Source organism: Mustela nivalis (assembly GCF_964662115.1).
Source record: "Mustela nivalis genome assembly, chromosome: 16".
In the NCBI taxonomy this organism is placed as follows: domain Eukaryota; kingdom Metazoa; phylum Chordata; class Mammalia; order Carnivora; family Mustelidae; genus Mustela; species Mustela nivalis.
Window position 1 is genome coordinate 59,794,893 of NC_139035.1, and position 17,487 is coordinate 59,812,379.

The following is a 17,487-nucleotide window of genomic DNA, read 5'->3' on the forward strand; positions in this document are numbered from 1 at the left end:
TGTTCCCTTCACAGTATTTCTAAGTGTGCGTCTTTAAAAGAAAAAAACTCATCATATTAATGCTAATTGAGCCCCAAGAAAGAGGGTATGGTTTTGTTGACTTGTTTAACTGGTGAGTCACGACTGCTTCTATGCTGCAGCTCTCTGTCAGCTTGGGTTTGAGGAAATGGAGCAAGAAAAAAGGTTTCATCAAACATGGAGTTTAAAAATCCTTAGAGAAGGTATTATCAAAAAAAGAGGCATAGGAAGACTCCAGTGTACTCTGTATAGGGCCTGGTCATCTAGTTAAATTATCTGGTTTGCAGCCCAGCCACCCAATCAGCATGTCACACAGCATCAGTATACAATCTTAGGAAAGGACCCAGAATTCAAGCTGAAGAGCCTTGCTTTGTAAAAGTGACTCTTCTGAACACATCCTGAATTTACCATGTAATTGCTCTGCTGTGAACATAGCACAGAGATATACTATCTCCAACCGAGAAGATGATTTGCTTGTGAGATGCATATTTCCCAGGGTTATCTTGGAGTGAACTAGCCAGAAAGTAAGTGAAGAGGCAGAGAGATAAGAAGTAATCACTTTGGAAAGTAGTCGTAAAATCAGGCAAGGTAAAAACAGGTCAAAGAAATTAGAAGGAGAGCTATAGAGCCAAGAGAGAGGAGATTAAAAAAATAACTTCAGAATCATTGAACTGGGCATGACCTTAGAAATCACCTGGGCCAGCCCCTCCTCTCACCAGCAACAATACCCAGGCTGCAGGAGCAGGAGGGGCTTGAACCAGACCAGACCAGTTCCCCTGATTCCCAGTCCAGTATTTGTTTATTCCACTCCATTGATGGTGCCGTTTGGGACCTCTTGCACAACAGCCCTATTTAATCATCTTGACAGCCCCTGAGAATGATAAACTTACTCCGCAATGATCTGACTCAGCTCAGAGTAGCAGTTTCACCAAAAGCCCCATTAAAATGCAGTCAATTCCATAGGGGTGGTGGATTGCAAGGGGCTTGCAGAAGGTTCCCCTGACCAAAAATATTGCCCGCACCCACCTGCCTCTGTGTCTGGAATTAAACGTTGAAAATGTCTGTTGCAATGCAAATGACTACATTTAACATTTTGCTTCTATCTTTGTAACAACCCCTTAACAAAGATGAAGGTCTTGATGGAATGTGACATGGACAAATATGTCTTGATTGGACGGGGGTAGAATGATTAGACGATGGTCTGAAATGTATTAGGACCCGTCAGGTACAAATGGCAGCAGGTGCCTACTTCACCATCATCATTTCATATCAGACAAAGCAACAGATTGCTTTGTGCTCTAATCATTTTCCTGTCATCAGATTTCACTTTTGGTGTCTGATGTCACAGTAAGATATTTTAGTAGACCTAGTTTCCTTGATTACTTGAATAATTCACATTTTGTATCTGAATATGGGTTGTTTTCAACAGAACAAAGTCCCTTTAAATGGCAATTTTGATTTCAGCAACAGGAATTGCTATGTCTGGACCACATGTGAAGGTCATTTGCCTTCTTCTCCTTGTGCTCAGAAGTTAAGGAAGATGAAGATTGAAAGATGGCCACTGGTTTTTGCCAACAAAGAGCAGGTGTAATACAATGATATGGACCAAGGATAGATTGCCATGCCTTGTTGAGAAGTGAATCCCTGCTGAGCAGAGAGCCTGCTTCCCCCTCTCTCTCTCTCTGCCTGACTCTGCCTACTTGTGATCTGTGTCAAATAAATAAATAAAATCTTTTTTAAAAATTCTTAAAAAAAAAAAAGGAAGTAAATTCTGGTGAAAACATGGGGGAAAATAATGTAGACAGTCTTTAGAGAAGCTTGACTATACCACCAACAGAAAATGTTTTATTAAAATGTTTGATATTGATTGGTTGGTTAGTTTCAAAGGTGGGAGATCTTGAGCATTTCTACTATCTTGGGAGAATATGGTAGGGCCTCAGCTTCTTCAGCTGCATATTGCAGAAATGCTAGTACCACCATAAAAAAAAAAAAAAGTCTGTCCAAGATCACATAGCCTATTGGCCAAAGCATCAGGATTGAAATTTGGGTCCTTTATCAGCTTGTTCTCTTGAGTCCATGGTGTCTCTCCCTTTTGCAAATGTTGGGTTTTCAGTAGGTCATGGGAGGATATAGGTGGTTATTTCTTCTATACAAATACATTTGGAAAGAGCGGTTAGGTCCTCTTGGGCATGGCAGGGATAAAGAAAGCCAATACTTGGCTAAGTAAATGCATTCCATTTGTCAGACACCAGGGTAAGCACTTTACATATAACAAGTTATTCAATCCTCATAGCAACTACACAGAGCAGATGAAGTTACTATCCTTATTTTACAGAGAAAGACACTGAGGCTCAAAGAGATTGAGTAGCTTACCCAAGGTCACACAGCTAGTGAAGTCCAAATCAAAGATCCCATGTCCTTAACCACTAGGCTATACTGTCTTTCATGGGAATGCAGAGTAATACTGATTTTTATCAAAAATTACCAAATAATATTTTTAAATGTCACAACTCTGTTTTTCTAGGCACAGTCATATTTATTGCCCTATTTTACTTTATTTTACTTTCAGAGCAACCAGTTGTGAGACAGCTAAGGCAGAGAACACCATCTGCATTTGAAAGTAGGGAGACACTGAAGCATATTCTCTCCCTCTCACTCTCCCCCTTCACCTCACCCCAACCAAACATGCACACGCGCGCGCGCACACACACACACACACACACACACACACACACACACTTCTATCAGGAAACAATGGAGCCTGGGCTGGCTCAGTGCCCCAAATTGCTGCAGAGTTGCCAGGACCCTTAAGGGAAGAGATTCGGTCCTCTGCTGTTTTTAGCAAGTAACGCCTGGTGTCCAAGGTAGAGAAAATAAATCCATTCCATCAAAATGCCAGAACACGGGCCCTTGAGCCACTTTATCAAAGAACTAGATGAGAGGATTCATAAGTAATAATCAAGGAAATGATTCCTAGTAATAGAAACTCTTTAAAAAATAAATGTAGCATGTCTTGACCCCTTCTAGACTTCTCCCCCCTTCCAGGTGACCTGCAGTCACTTGGCATCAGGCAGCTCTTTGGTGAGATGGTGATTTACAATTAGCTTTAGGAATAAAAGAGGAAACACAAGTTCGTCCCACATGCTCTTGACACATAGCAGATTATTTAGAAAGGTAGTATTAATCAGTTATGGAAAGGAACCACTAGTGTGAAGAAGAAAAGTCAGAGTCAGTGCAGGTGTGATTTGTTGATAATTTGAAGGAAGGGCCATGTCTTATTCATCTTTCCACCCCCAGCAGCCAGAACAGTGTTTGGTGCACAGTCAGTGCCCAATAAATTTTGTTTAATGATTGATGAATATTAGCCATGCTTTGATTCTCAAAAACCAATGATTACGCTTGTGAAATCTACTTAGTTGGGCAGAAGGAAAATCAAAATGGCACCAAAAAACTGAAATTCCTGGCCTGAAATTCCTAGGGAATTGTCTCAACTTTTAACTTGCTTGACTGGTAACATTCTGACCTTTATGAAAGCAATTCTATCATTGGTGGGTAAGTTTCTAGACCAACTATAAGATTCTTATATCTATGTTCAACAGCAGCATAGAACCATTTTCCCATTGTAATTATGTTTACTTGGCAAGATTTATTTGGACCTCCAATCTGAGGTGGCAGAAAGAGGCATTCTTTTGCTGGAATCCCAGTTTCAGATTCAGGAACTCCTTTTTAACCCCCTTCCAACTCTGCCTTTCTCTCCATTACCTGGCAAACCTAGTCATACTGCTCTGTGCCCTGACAGAAGCCTCTTCTCTTTCTATTTCCTGAAATCTCAGCCTATTTCCTGAATCTCAGGGACTCTAGTCTGACACTTTGGAATCACCCTTACTCAGTATGCCCCTCACTGCCCCCCCCCCACATCTTAACAGGCTACCAGGTACCAGTAATTCTACTTGGCCATTACTTTATTTCAAGACATTATCTTTCTGAACTACTGCAAAATATTTCTGTGTCCCAGGGAGAAGAAAGCTATAAATGCTGTAAGTCTTTTTGCCATTTCTATGCATGGAAAATTACCTGAATTCACAGGTTTATATGTGTACTCAGGTCATTACAACACTGGGGTAATAGATGAGAGGAAGGGATAAAACTCCAAAAAGGGCACACTCATTCTTCAGGACCTTGGAGAGAACCAGCAGAGGCAGCTGATGAATAGATATCGGCAAGTGCCTTCAGAACCAGCTCGTGAACAAGGCCAGTGCAGGGAAGAACTCAAGTTAGATGTCCAGTCACAGATTTTCCTTCTGGTTCTTGAAACTTCGAACCCATTCCTGTTTCAGGGCTTTTGTGCCAGATGTTTCTCCTGGCTGGAACCCTTTGCTCCTGTATATTTGTATTGCTCTCTGCTCCTCCCCACTCAGGTCTCACCTCAAATGACTCTGCAGTAAAGCCTTTCTTCAATCACTCTTATTCCATTTCCTCATAACAGTGACCACTATTTGCAACTGTGCTACATATTCATTTGTCTACCTGACTGTTGTCTCCCTCACCTTCACAGAAAGTAAGCTCCGTGAAAGAACAGACCATGTCTGTCATCCCTGTGGTGTTGAAAACGTACCTGACACCCAGAAGGCATTCTATAAATATTTGACAAATGAGCAAATGAAATAAGACAAGCAGTGAGAGCAGGAATTAGATTTGAGACTGAGGAGACTGTTGAGGACCTTGAACCCAACGGTTTGAGCTAATACCAGACACATATTGTTGGGTTTGGAAAAGGAGGATCTGAGATGCCATGTGTAGGCTTGTATTAGCATGACTCATGTAGAAACGGGCATCTAACAGACTCATTGGGTGACCCTGCCAATACTACATTTTCATTTCTAGAATAACCAACACATTTTGAACTAATAAAAGTGAAGCAATTCCATATTCTTCAAAACCAGAAGGGAATGAGGGATGTTTCCCCACTTACTTCCTCTAATTACATACTTTGATTTTCTCAGTGACATCAAATGGAGACTGACCAGGCAAATCACTGAATGGGTTGTTCAACTACTCCGTAGAGGTCAATGAGTAACCACGGTTGCCCCTTGCATACCCAAATGTTTATAGCAGCAGTGTCCACAATAGCCAAATTATGGAAGGAACCTAGATGTCCATCAACAGATAAATGAATAAAGAAGATGTGATATAGATAGAGATAGAGATATAATCTATCTATTTATCTATCTATATACTGGAATATTGTGCAACCATCAAAAGAAATGAACTCTTGCCATTTGCAACAACATGGACGGAACTAGAGGGTTTTATGTTAAGCAAAATAAGTCAATCAGATGGGGCGCCTGGGTGGCTCAGTGGGTTAAAGCCTCTGCCTTCGCTCGGTTCATGATCCCAGCGTCCTGGGATGGAGCCCTGCATCAGACTCTCTGCTCAGCGGGGAGCCTGCTTCCTCCTTTCTCACTGCCTGCCTTTCTGCCTACTTGTGATCTGTCAAATAAATAAATTAAAAAAAAATAAGTCAATTAGAGAAAAACAGTTATTATATGATCTCTCTGATATGAGGAATTTGAGAGGTCGTGGAGGGTAGGGAAGGAAAAAATGAAACATGGGACCAGGGATGGAGAGGAATCATAAGAGACTCTTAATCTCAGGAAACAAACTGAGGGTTGCTGGGGGGTGAGGGGCAGGGGATAGGTGGCTGGATGATGGACACTGGGGAGGGTATGTGCTATGGTGAGTGCTGTCAATTGTGTAAGACTGATGATACCCTGAAACAAATAATACATTATATGTTAATAAAAAAATTTTTTTAAATGTTGCCCCTGAATACTTACCTTTTTTTTTTTTTAAGATTTTATTTATTTGTGAAAGAGAGCACAAGTAGGGTAGGGAGAGGGACAAGCAGACTCCCTGTTGACCAGGGAGTCTGATGTGGGTCTTGATCCCAGGACACTGGGATCTTGACCTGAGCTGAAGACACATTTAACCAACTGAGACAGCCACGTGCCCCAACCCTTACCTTTTTTAAAGGACTTTATTTATTTGAGAAATTGTATGAGCAGGGGAGGGGGAGAGGCAGAGGAAGAAGCAGGCTTCCTGCTAAGTAGGGAGCCTGATGAGTTACTCAATTCCAGGACCCTGGGATCATGACCTGAGCAGAAGGTAGACACTTCACTGACTGAGCCACCCAGGTCCCAGGTGGTGGGACCACCTGTTTGCCCAGAATTTGTATTTGGTTAACAGGTTTTATTTGGTCCACATAGTGGTTTTAAGTTTTTAAAATTAACCACCAGCATTTTATTTTTATTTTTATTTACTTTTATTTTTATTTTTATTCAAGGAGGTTACACACTCAGTGTGGAGCCCAACATCGGGCCTGAACTCACAGCTATAAGATCAAGACCTGAGCTGAGATCAAGAGTTGGACATTTAACCGACTGAGCCACCCAGGTGCCCCCAACAGCATTTTAAAAATCTGAAGAGTTCACTTAAAATAAAGATTTCCGGCCTGTCCTAAAAAGGCAGAAGTTCAGGCGCCTGGTGGCTCAGGCCTTGGGCAGGCTGCCCTGGGCTCGGGGCATAATCCCAGGGTCCTGGGATCAAGCCCCACATGATGATCCCTGCTAAGCAGGGAGCCTGTTTCTCCCTCTCCCACTCCCCCTGCTTGTGTTCCCTCTCTCTCCATGTCTCTCTCTGTTGAATAAATAAATAAAATCTTTAAAAAAAAAAAAAAGGCAGAAGTTACAGTAACATCAGCCTTTGAATTCCCACATGACAAAAGTCGCTGGACACTGAGTAGCAGCCACACTCTGTAAGCGGGATTCATGGCTTCGATGCCATCAGAGTCCCCAGCACCCTCCCTTTGCACCACTGAGCCTACTCCGCTCATTGACCTTAACCGCGTGGCCCTTGAAGGCGTCTGAAGTACAAGGATCAGATGGTTTTGGCATCGGGAACATGAGAGTGATTAAAAAGACAAAGTATCTACAAGGAATTAATGTGTCCATTTTTCCAAAAAAGCAACAAATCTATGATCCATTGCTATGGGCATAGACTTTGTAATACTATGCACTATACAGACATTTATGAGGACACCGTATGCTATTTTGCAGTGTCCCCTTAAGAGAAGATCTGGTGAACTCTGCATATGCGTGCACAGAGGCGTATACGCAGAGATACTCAACAAATATTAACTGAATAAATTAATGAGGGGCTCAAGAGAGTTCATCAAAATCCTAAACCCTAAGGGTGCTTGTGAGGTTTAGTCAGTTAAGCATCTGCCTTCAGCTCAGCTCATGATTTCAGGGTCCTGGGATCGAGCCCTAAGTCAGGCTCCCTGCTCAGTGTGGAGTCTGCTTCTCCCTCTCCCTCTGCCTCTCCTTCCCTCCCCCTCCCCATCCTTGCTCATGCTCTCTCTGTCCCTCACAAAATAAATTATCTTTTTAAAAAATCCTAAACCCTAGGGGCGCCTGGGTGGCTGAGTGGGTTGAAGCCTCTGCCTTCGGCTTAGGTCATGATCTCAGGGTCCTGGGATCAAGCCCTACATCGGGCTCTCTGCTCAGCAGGGAGCCTGCTTCCTCCTCTCTCTCTGCCCGCTTCTCTGCCTGCTTGTGATCTCTGTCTGTCAAATAAATAAATAAAATCTATTAAAAAAATCCTAAACCCTAAAAAATATTATGAACTACTGCTATACATCTTCCAGCTTCTGAATCCACTGTGCTGCTTCTTTTCCCCTCTTATTCCCCTCCCCAGTATTAATCCAGAACGAAGACTAGAGATGTAAGTAAAACCCATTAATTAATTATATTATAAAGAGGCCTTGTTGATCAATCATCTGTTAGTCTGCTTGCATTCATGTGATGTGGTTTGATAGGGCCTTCATTACATTAGTGAAGCCAGGACTTCTTAGTTGGGAGACACAAAGTCCTGGCCTGGCTCTACCACTAACTGGTTGGGGTTCTTTGAACAAGTCACTTGGCTCTCTGGCCAAAGTTGGGTCATTCGTGTAATTATGTGATCTCTAGGGCTCCTCTCTGCTTTACCGTCTCTCTTTGCCTGAAAAGCAGACACAGACGAGGTAAGAAGCTGGGAAGACAGAGCGAACAGAATCTAGCAAGGAAAGACCAAGAAGAGATTTTTTTTTTTCTTTCCTGATAATTAAGGCAAGGAGGTCTCCAAATGCCTGGGCAGCAATCCATGGAGGGACAGGAGTGGAACGTGAACTCATTAGCAGGATGTTGAGTAAAACTCAGAGAGGGAAAGAGTAATGGGGAGGGAGTTCAACTGGAGACTGAGAATTCTAAAGAAATAATGGAAAAGTGCTGCTAATTAGGTCATTTAGAAACTGAACAACTGAACGTAATTCTTGCTGAAGCAATAAGAAAACACCGAGGGGATGCACATTAGGAACAGGAATACATGCTAACAGACAAAAACAGGATCCCCAGGATCCCCCAAGTAACTCAGGAAAACAAGCCCCAGGCAAGCCAATAGATACCAGGTAGAAAACGGCCGTGAATTTCAGCACAGTTTTCAAAAATATACAAGGAAGCACATAGTAAGTGCTCAGAAAATATTGACTGAATTATATTATTAAAAGGTCAGATGTGCTTTATTATGTAAGAATTCTGACATGAAAAATTTGAAAAGTCTCAGAGTAATTATTCATTTTTACAAAAGGATTCACTCCTGGGGCACCTGGGTGGCTCAGTGGGCTGCGCTTCTGACTCTTGGTTTTGCCTGGGTTGTGCCATGGAGCCCCATGCCCCAAGTTAGGCTCCATGCTCTGTCTGCTTGGGATTCTCTCTCACCGTCTCCCTCGCCCCTGCCCCTCCCCTGCCCCTGCCCCGCGTGCACACGTGTGCATGCTCTCTCTCTCTCTCTCTCAAATAAATAAAGTCTTTAATTAAAACAAGGATACCCTGCATGGATATATTTTTGAAACACAATCTTCCACCTTTAAAATGTGAAATTAAAATATTTCTACTTAAGATTTTTCATTAGCAAATAAGAGTTCAGAATCAATGTTTTATTTAATTTAGCATCCATGTTTCCTAACACAGCATCAGGCACAGAGGGAGAGTTAAATAGCTTGCAGTGAATAAACACAAGGGTTTTGTTTACCTGCTGCTGCATATCATGCCTCCCTAACTGAATACCTTAAAACAACAGCCTTCTGTCTCACAGTTCTCTAGGTTGACTAGGCTTGGTGAGAAATTCTTCTCGCCGTCTCACTTGGGTTCTCTTGTGTGTTTGCCGTCAGATGGCAATGGAGTTATCTGGAGGCTCCTCGCCTTCTTGGTGTGGTCTCAAGCTTCACCCTCTGCATGCGGGCTCTCCCTGTAGTCTTTGCAGCAGGGCAGCCAGACTTCCTACAGGACGGTGGCTCAGGGATCCCCAAAGTACAAAATCAGAAGCTTCCGAAGGCTTCCGAAGACTTGGGTCTGGAGCTAGAAGCATGGTTTCCCTTCGGCCATAGCCCGTGGGTTAAAGCGCATCGCAGAGACAGCCCAGGGTCAGTAAGTGAGGGAACTCAGAAGGATAGGAAAAGGAGGTGGCCCTGCTGGAGAAGTTTTTGTAACCCAGTCACGCAGCTGGCCCTCACTCAGGGCAGTTACTTCCACTGAGGCAAGAAGCAGGCTTAGAGCCACATAGCTACAAACATGGGCCGTTCTTATGGAAAAGGAAGAACAACTCAGAACCAGAGCCCAGAGGATGAAACCAGGAGCCGAGAAGAACCATTCCTAAAAACCAAAATTGTTCCTTATCAAGGAATATTCCCTGCCTGGAGTCAGAGAAATCGGGACATCCGCCAGGCTGGATTTTTCAGAATTGTTATAAATCAGTGACTGCTTGTGTCTCCCTTTCTCTCTCTTTTTACACAGGAAAGTCAATTGTAGTTTTTCTATCTCTTTCATTATTATATGGTGGGTGGGGGAGGGGCAGATAACCTGCCCCTTGCTGTTCTCTGCACTAGAGGAAGTGCACGTAAGAGACTGCCTCAGGGAGCCCCATCCACACCAGCGCCTGATTTATGGACAACATCCTGGGTTTCAAACTGATGCCATATTGGGCTGAGATTTGTAGGGGTAAGTGTATTTTTCACATAAAAGGGACATGAATCAGGGATGCCTGGGTGGCCCAGTTGGTTAAGCATCTGTCTTCGACTCGGGTCATGATCCTGGTGTCCCTGGGTCAGGTTCTCTGATCAAAGGGTAGTCAGCTTGTCCTTCCTTATCTTCCCCTCCCCAGCTCATGCTCTCTCTCTTTCTCTCTCAAATATATATAATCAGAAAGAAAGAAAGAAAGAAAGAGGGACACTTGGGTGGTTCAGTCAGTTAAGCCACAGCCTTCAGCTCAGGTCATGATCCGGGGGTCCTGGGATCAAGTCCCACATTGGGCTCCTTCCTTAGCAGGGAGCCTGCTTCTCTATCTGCCTCTGCCTGCCACTCTGCTTGCATTTACTCACTCTCTCTCTCTCTCTCTCTGACAAATAAATAAATAAAATCTTGAAAGAAGAAAGAAAGAAAGAAGGAAAGAAAGAAAGAAAGAAGGAAAGAAAGAAAGAAAGAAAGAAAGAAAGAAAGAAAGAAAGAAAGAAAGAAAGAAAGAAAATGAATTATTAAAAGTCAGAAGATGGTAGCTAGTCTCCCAAATGGCTCCCAATGAACCACATCTCCCTGCATCACACCATTGTATGGACCCTTCCCTCCCTGAAACTGGGCTTCCCCAAGACTTGTTTTAATTAACAGAATAAGGCAGAGCTGACACTGTGCCAGCTAGGACTTTAGTTCCATTGGCCTGGAAGCTTCCACGATTTCCTTTTTGGAAACCTTGAGCTTTCACATAAGAAGTCTGGCTCTCCTTCTGGAAAGACCGCATGGTGGGATGACATGGAGAAGCTACGCGGAGAGGGAGGGGTTAGACCACTTAAAGAGAGAAGAGGTCCAGCTAGGCCAGCATCCCAGCCAAGCCTCCAAGTAAGTACAACTGCAAGAGAGACCCCAAGATAGACTAGCAAAGGAACTGTGTCTCTGAACCCAGTCAACCTATAGAAATTTGAAAGATAATAAAACGGTTGTTTTAAGCCCCCAAGTTTGAGAGTAGTTCGTTCGTGCAGCCCTAGGTAACTAAAACAGCATCGATGGATGAATACGGCAAAGTGTACTATCTCAGGAAGTTAAATTTTCATATACTACCCATAAGTTTCTTTTCTCTAGAAAATATGTGTTGAGCCCTGACACTGGTCAACACATCCTTCTTGTGCGCAGAGGAAAATGCTGTCTCCTTTGTCCCACTCGTGTGTTCGCTCCTCAGAAACCAAGCTTAGATTTAGATTTAGGGAAACCTCTTCAGTTGAAAGTCGAAATGTTTAGTTAAAAATTTTTAAGTCTGTTTGTCACTAGCTAGAGTGTCCTCAGGCCGGAGAGGAGGTGGTTTTGATGCACTAGCAGCAGGAAACCATCACAGATGCTAGGGGGAGCCGCGACATGATGAAGTAGTATTTGGGAAGGTTCATCTGGCGGCAGCATGCAGACAGGTTTCAGGGTGTGCGAGCGGGATAATGAGGCATAGGCACATATGCAAGCTGACCTGCATCCAAACCAGGGTAGATGGGAAAGGAGAAAACTTGATTATAGAACTCAGTGAACCATGGACAATGAAAGAGATCATGCCAAAGATTACTGAGACTGGGAGAACAATAATGTCATGAAGAAGAAGAAGAAAAGGAGAGGAAGAAGAAGGAGGAGGAGGAGGGAAGAGAAAAAGAAAGGAAAGGAAAAGAAAAGAAAAAAGAAGGAAGAATGTGGGATAATTGAAATAAGAGTCATTCATGTATGGGAAGAAAAGATCCATCCAGATTTCGACATACTCGTTTGGACAGGAGGACAACTGAACACAGCTATTGTAGAAGCAGTTGATGGTAAAACAAACAAAAAAGGCTGGAGCAGCAGACTATGGGTAAGAAAGACGAAGATAGGGATTTAGGAGGTCCTATGCTTGCCCCACTTGCAATGAGCATGGCTTTGCCCCACCAGCCAGTACATGGCTTGGCCCAAGCCACAGTTAATGTCTGGGTCTGAGACCTGGAATTCTGGAGTCCTTTCCAGTCACCCTCCTTTCTGAGAAGATCCTAATACATCAAGGTGGTTGCAGAAACCCCAGTGGAGAGTAGAGTGCTGACAAGGAGAGGTCACCAAAGACCAGTCGTCTGCAGAGGGGCCCATGATTAAGCTAGCAAATTTGAATCCAAAGCAGATAATTTTCTAGCTTCCCCACAAATTATCTTCAAAGCAGCACCGTGTCATTACTTACTGTTATGGACCAAATGTTTGTGTCCTACCCCAGAGTCATTCGTTGGGGCCCTAACCCCAATGTGATGGTATTAGGATGGAGGGCCTTTGGGAGATGATTCGGTTGTAGTAATTTCACCACTATGGAGCCCCCATGATGGGAGAAGTGCTCTTATAATAAAAGGAAGAGACATGAGAGCTTCCTTTCTCTGCCATGTAATGATATACCAAGAAGACAGCTGTCTACAAGCCAGGAAAAGAGCCCTTACCAATAACCAAATAGTCATCACCTTCACCTTGGATTCTCAGCCTCCAGAACTTTGAAAAATGAATGTCTGTTGTTTAAGCTTCCCAGTCTATGGTATCTTACTATAGCAGCCCAAGCTGACTAAGACACTTACCCTTTATATAGATGCTATATTCTACATGGAAGTGAACTTGGTGAACTCCCAGTAAACTCACGGTGGTTCAGAATAGTTCAAGCTCTCCTGGAGAGCAGCTTGTGTCTCCAATCTCCATGGTACTAGATATTCCTGCCTTAAAGCCATAAAGTAAAAATTAATAATGCCTATGAAGACAACAAAACAGAATGGAGTTCCTTCTGTTTTGTCACTCGATGTGACCACTTGAAGTTTTTTATTCATGTTTAAAACTTTTAAACAGTGAAACACAGTTGCTGGAGTGATTATTTGAAAATATGCTTAAGTGAATCTGAAATCTAGATACCTCTATAATATATTCTTAAATCCAAAGTGTGTGAGGGGCTTATGCATTAGGACTCAATCATAGCTATGTATATCATTAAATCTCAATATTAACAGTATTTGTTCTTCCAATCCATAAGCATGACTGTCTTTCCATTTTATTTTAAAGATTTTATATATTTATTTGACGGAGAGAGAATACAAGCAGAAGGAGTGGGAGAGAGAGAAGCAGGCTTCCAGCTGAGCAGGGAGCCCCATGTGGGGCTCGATCCCAGGACCCTGGGATCATGACCTGAGCTGAAGGCAAACGCTTAATGATGAAGCCATCCTGGCACCCCTGTTTTTACATTTCTTTGTGTCTCCCTCTTTTGTTGGGTTTATTCCTTAGTATCCTATGGGTTTTGGGTGCCACTGTAAATGGGATGAATTGAACTGGAAGGTATAATGCTAAATGAAATAAGTCAGTCAGAGAAAGACAAATATCATACGATTTCACTCATATGTGGAATTAAAAAAACAAAACAGATGAACATAGGGGAAGGGAAGGAAAAATGAAATAAGATGAAAACAGAGAGGGAGGAAAAGCATAAGAGATGCTGAACTCTAGGAAACAAACTGAGGGTTGCTGGAGAGGAAGTGGGTGGGGAGATGGGGTAACTGGTGATGGGCATTAAGGAAGACATGTGATGTAATGAGCACTGGGTGTTCTGTGCAACTGATGAATCACTAAATTCTATTCCTGAAACTAGTAATACAGTATATGCTAACTAAATAGAATTTACATAAAGAATTTCTTTTTATTTTATATTAAAAATTTTTATTTATTTATTTGACATCAGAGATCACAAGTAGGCTGAGAGGCAGGCAGAGAGAGAGAGAGAGAGGAGGAAGCAGGCTCCCCACTGAGCAGAGAGCCTGATGTGGGGTTCCATCCCAGGACCCTGGAATCATGACCTGAGCTGAAGGCAGAGGCTTTAACCCACTGAGCCACTCAGGTGCCCCTACATAAAGAATTTCTTAAAAAATAGTAATGCCACCATTGTTCCGCACTTAGATAACAATTTTTATTTAGGAAAAAGTATTTTATTATTATTGGTGGCACATGATGATAATACAAAATAGGCTAACTTCCAGTTAATTTTGTAATTTAGAAAAGACTCCACAGAAAATGCATTAAATTATGGGCAGCTGGTGGTTCAGTTGGCTGAGCATCATACTCTTGGTTTTGGCTCAGGTTGTGATCCTGGGGTCCTAGAATAGAGCCCCACATGGGGTTCTGAGCTCAGTGTGAAGTCTGCTCAAGATTCAATTTCTCCCTCTGCCCATCCCCTACTGTCTGTCTCTCTCGCGCTCGCTAAAGATGGGTAAATAAAATTTGGGGGAAAAAAGAACAACTTATTACCTGCACCAGGAGTGGACCGTTCCCACTGCCCTGCCATTGGTATGCCAAACAGAGCCTGATTCTGGAAAACAACAGCATAAGGATGTAGCACTAAACGACCTCAGTTCCTCCAGTCTGAATGACCATAGACCAGAATGCAGAGACCCAGACTGGAGCAAGCACCTTCTGCATAAATTGCACAACCCATGTGAAACAAATAGTTTCTGACTTTCAGAGAAGTCAAATAACTGGCCCAAGCACCTAATTAAGGGGTAGCTACATGAGACAGACTTCTGGAACTCACCAACATCTGTCTTCTTTCTTTCTCTGGCACACTGCTAGATCAGGTTCTCATCCCTTTGTATTTAGGTGGGGTCATGTGACTAGTGCTAGCCAATAGAATAAGGGAGAAAGTGGTCTATGCCCCTTCTGGCCCTGGTCCCTACAACAAGTCCTAACCTCCAGATGCTCCATGCCCTTTCTCTTTTCTTGTCTCCTGGCTGGATGCCAAGGGTCCCATGGAGGGCTCAGATGAAGCACTAGGTGGAGGAAACCTGGGCCCCCAAATCTTTACATGGACACATGCCAGTGTGATGAAACACAAGCTAGCCTATGAGGGGATGAGATGCCACACAGAGCAGAGACAAGCCATCCCCGCCAGCCCTCTTAGACTAGCCAGCCCCAGGCAGCTCTGCAGATTCTCACATATGTATGAGACACCCGGTATATAAATATATAAATGGGTTATGACATGGGGGAGAAATGCACATTTATGATGTGAAGCTACTGAGATGTTCATGTTTTTACAGCTGTTACACCACAGAGACACCGTGCCATAGTATGAATCAAGGCCAGTTTGACAACAAGCCTGTAGTCCCAAAGGGCGCAGAGCATGATTGAAAACAGATCCTACCTCCTAGCCCAGATTCCCCAAATTTCACCTGGCTGCAGAGAAAACCATCCCTAAAATCCCATCACACACGATTCCATCCGTAGTACTAGACTCCAGGAGAACTCTTGGGAAAATATCGTGGAGCTTTTGCTACATAACAAAGCACTTCAACACCAAGTGGTTTACAGAAACAATGAAAAGAAAAAACCAAAGAAATATGTAACCGGCAGCTCACAGTTTGGAGAGTGTGCAGTGTGGGGCCTCTCACAGCTGAATGGTTCTTCCAATCTGGGCCAGACTCTGTTAATATCGGCTGGGCACGCATGCGTCTGTCTTCAGCTGCAGAGTGGCGCTGCAGCTGGCAAGTCCGTCGTGGCTTGGGCAAAATGGCTTACCTCTCCTCCATGCAGTGTCTCTTCCTCCAGCAGGCTAACCTGAGCTCGACGAAGTGGTGGCAGCAGCCAAGGTCACAAGAGCAGCAAGAGGAGAAACCTCAGCACACAGGTATTTCCAGTCAAATCAGGACACGTGGCTATGCCAACAGTGGCGTGGGAGGGCATTAGCTAATGCTTGGATACAGGAAGTGGGAGCTAATGTGGTCATCGTCACCATTGATCTACCCCAAGAGCCAAGGATCACTGTTTGGGGACCAGAGCACAAAACAACTGTGTCACCGACTCTCCAGCCCTGACCTCCAAACCTCTACCAATAGTAACACAATCTGGGTGAGGGGGAGGGGGCAAGCAACAACATCAGTTGGCTTTTTTTTTTTTGGAGTTTACTGGAAACCAAGCTTGGGAGGAAATGACCAAGTCATTGTTCCTGTGGTTGATTTGGCAGAATTCTGGAAGCAGAGAGTCGTCTCCATCTGACAGAAGGATGGTTCCACTGGGTGTGAGATATCTTCTTCCTGTAAAAAGTGAGTCATGATAAGAATAGAGTGCCAGACCTCCCTCGTACTCGTCAGCGTGGCAAAGGAGAATGTGACCAAATCCATGACGAGTGCGCTCCCTTTCCTGGGAGGCAAGGAATACAAGAACCTGGCAGGAGAAAGAAGTGCTCCTGGGGCGGCTGCCCCAATCTGCTCTCTGCTAGCGTTTCCTTTTGTCTTGATTTCTATGTTCCAAATCTTCTCCTTGTGCCTTGCTGTTGTTTCTCTAAAAATGTCTTTTACTTGGCAACATCCTAACCAAGAAAAGGAAAATATCTAACAAGAAAAAAACACAGTTTGCCTGTCATTTCAGGGACTTAGGGACAGAACAATAATTCGTTATTGAGTTATTACGGGTTGAATTGTGGCCCCTCAAAATTCACGTGTTCAAGTTCGAACTCCCAGGACCTCAGAATGTGACCAATTTGCAAATAGGGTCATTGCAAATGCCATTACTGAAGATGGGGTCATGCACACAGAAAGAACAGACTTGAGATGATGAAGCAGAGATCGTGGTGATGCAGCAGGAGCTAAGGACCCCAACGATTGCCAGGCCACCATCAGTAGTTAGAAGAGGGGCATGGAACAGCCTTCTGAAGAGCAAACTCCACCAATGCCTTGATCTCAGACTTCTGACCTCCAGAACCAAGATGATACATTTCTGTTGCCTAAGCCACTCAGTCTGTGCTAATTTTTGTTACAGTAGCCCTAGCAAAACAACACAGGTGTGAGTAACTACCTATGTCATGGGCCATTTCCACTCATTTTCTGTCCCACTTCCTTGCCCCCAAGACTGTTGGCTCCACTTCCAGATGAGAACACTGAGGCTGAGCCAGCATGGTCAAAAGCCAGGCTCAAGCCCGGGGGTCCTGACCCTGTCCATGCATTTTCTTTTACACAATGTTGCTGCCTACTGGTTGCTGGCAAAAGGCCGATGGCAAGCAATTCTAAAGGTAGCTAACACCCCCATTGTGCCACAGAATGGTTGCTGAAAAAATTAGTTCTTAATTGATTCTTCATAAACTTGATGATATTTTAAGTATTTCCAGGAGTTCCCTATTGAAAGGAGCCCTATGGGAGAACCTTTTGTATTGCAAAGGGTCCTTCTGGGTTGTGAATGATAACTTTGCTTCCCTCTTGATTCATTTGCTTTGCAAGTGTAATTCGTTCTCATAAGAGAGGTTTTTGAGAAAGCAAGACTGCCTTCGGTTCTGCACCTCTGCCTTGGCTGGCGGGGGCTCAGTATATGCTTGCATTTGCCATTG

The 17,487-nt window shown here is 43.7% G+C and overlaps 1 long non-coding RNA gene across 8 annotated transcripts in view; it reads right to left on the reverse strand.

Annotated features, from left to right (window-relative positions):
- LOC309849598 overlaps nucleotides 1–17,487 on the reverse strand; it is a 51,397-nt gene that overhangs the window by 15,426 nt on the left and 18,484 nt on the right. For 3 of the 8 annotated variants that reach the window (XR_014303773.1, XR_014303774.1, XR_014303776.1), the window contains exons 2-3: nucleotides 15,527–16,201; nucleotides 14,421–14,481 (exon numbers count right to left, since the gene is read on the reverse strand). This is a non-coding gene — a long non-coding RNA (uncharacterized lncRNA). Of the gene's footprint in view, nucleotides 1–14,420; nucleotides 14,482–14,703; nucleotides 14,726–15,526; nucleotides 16,202–17,487 lie in introns of those variants that run through there. The other 5 variants (XR_014303771.1, XR_014303772.1, XR_014303770.1 and 2 more) reach the window with 4 other exon arrangements.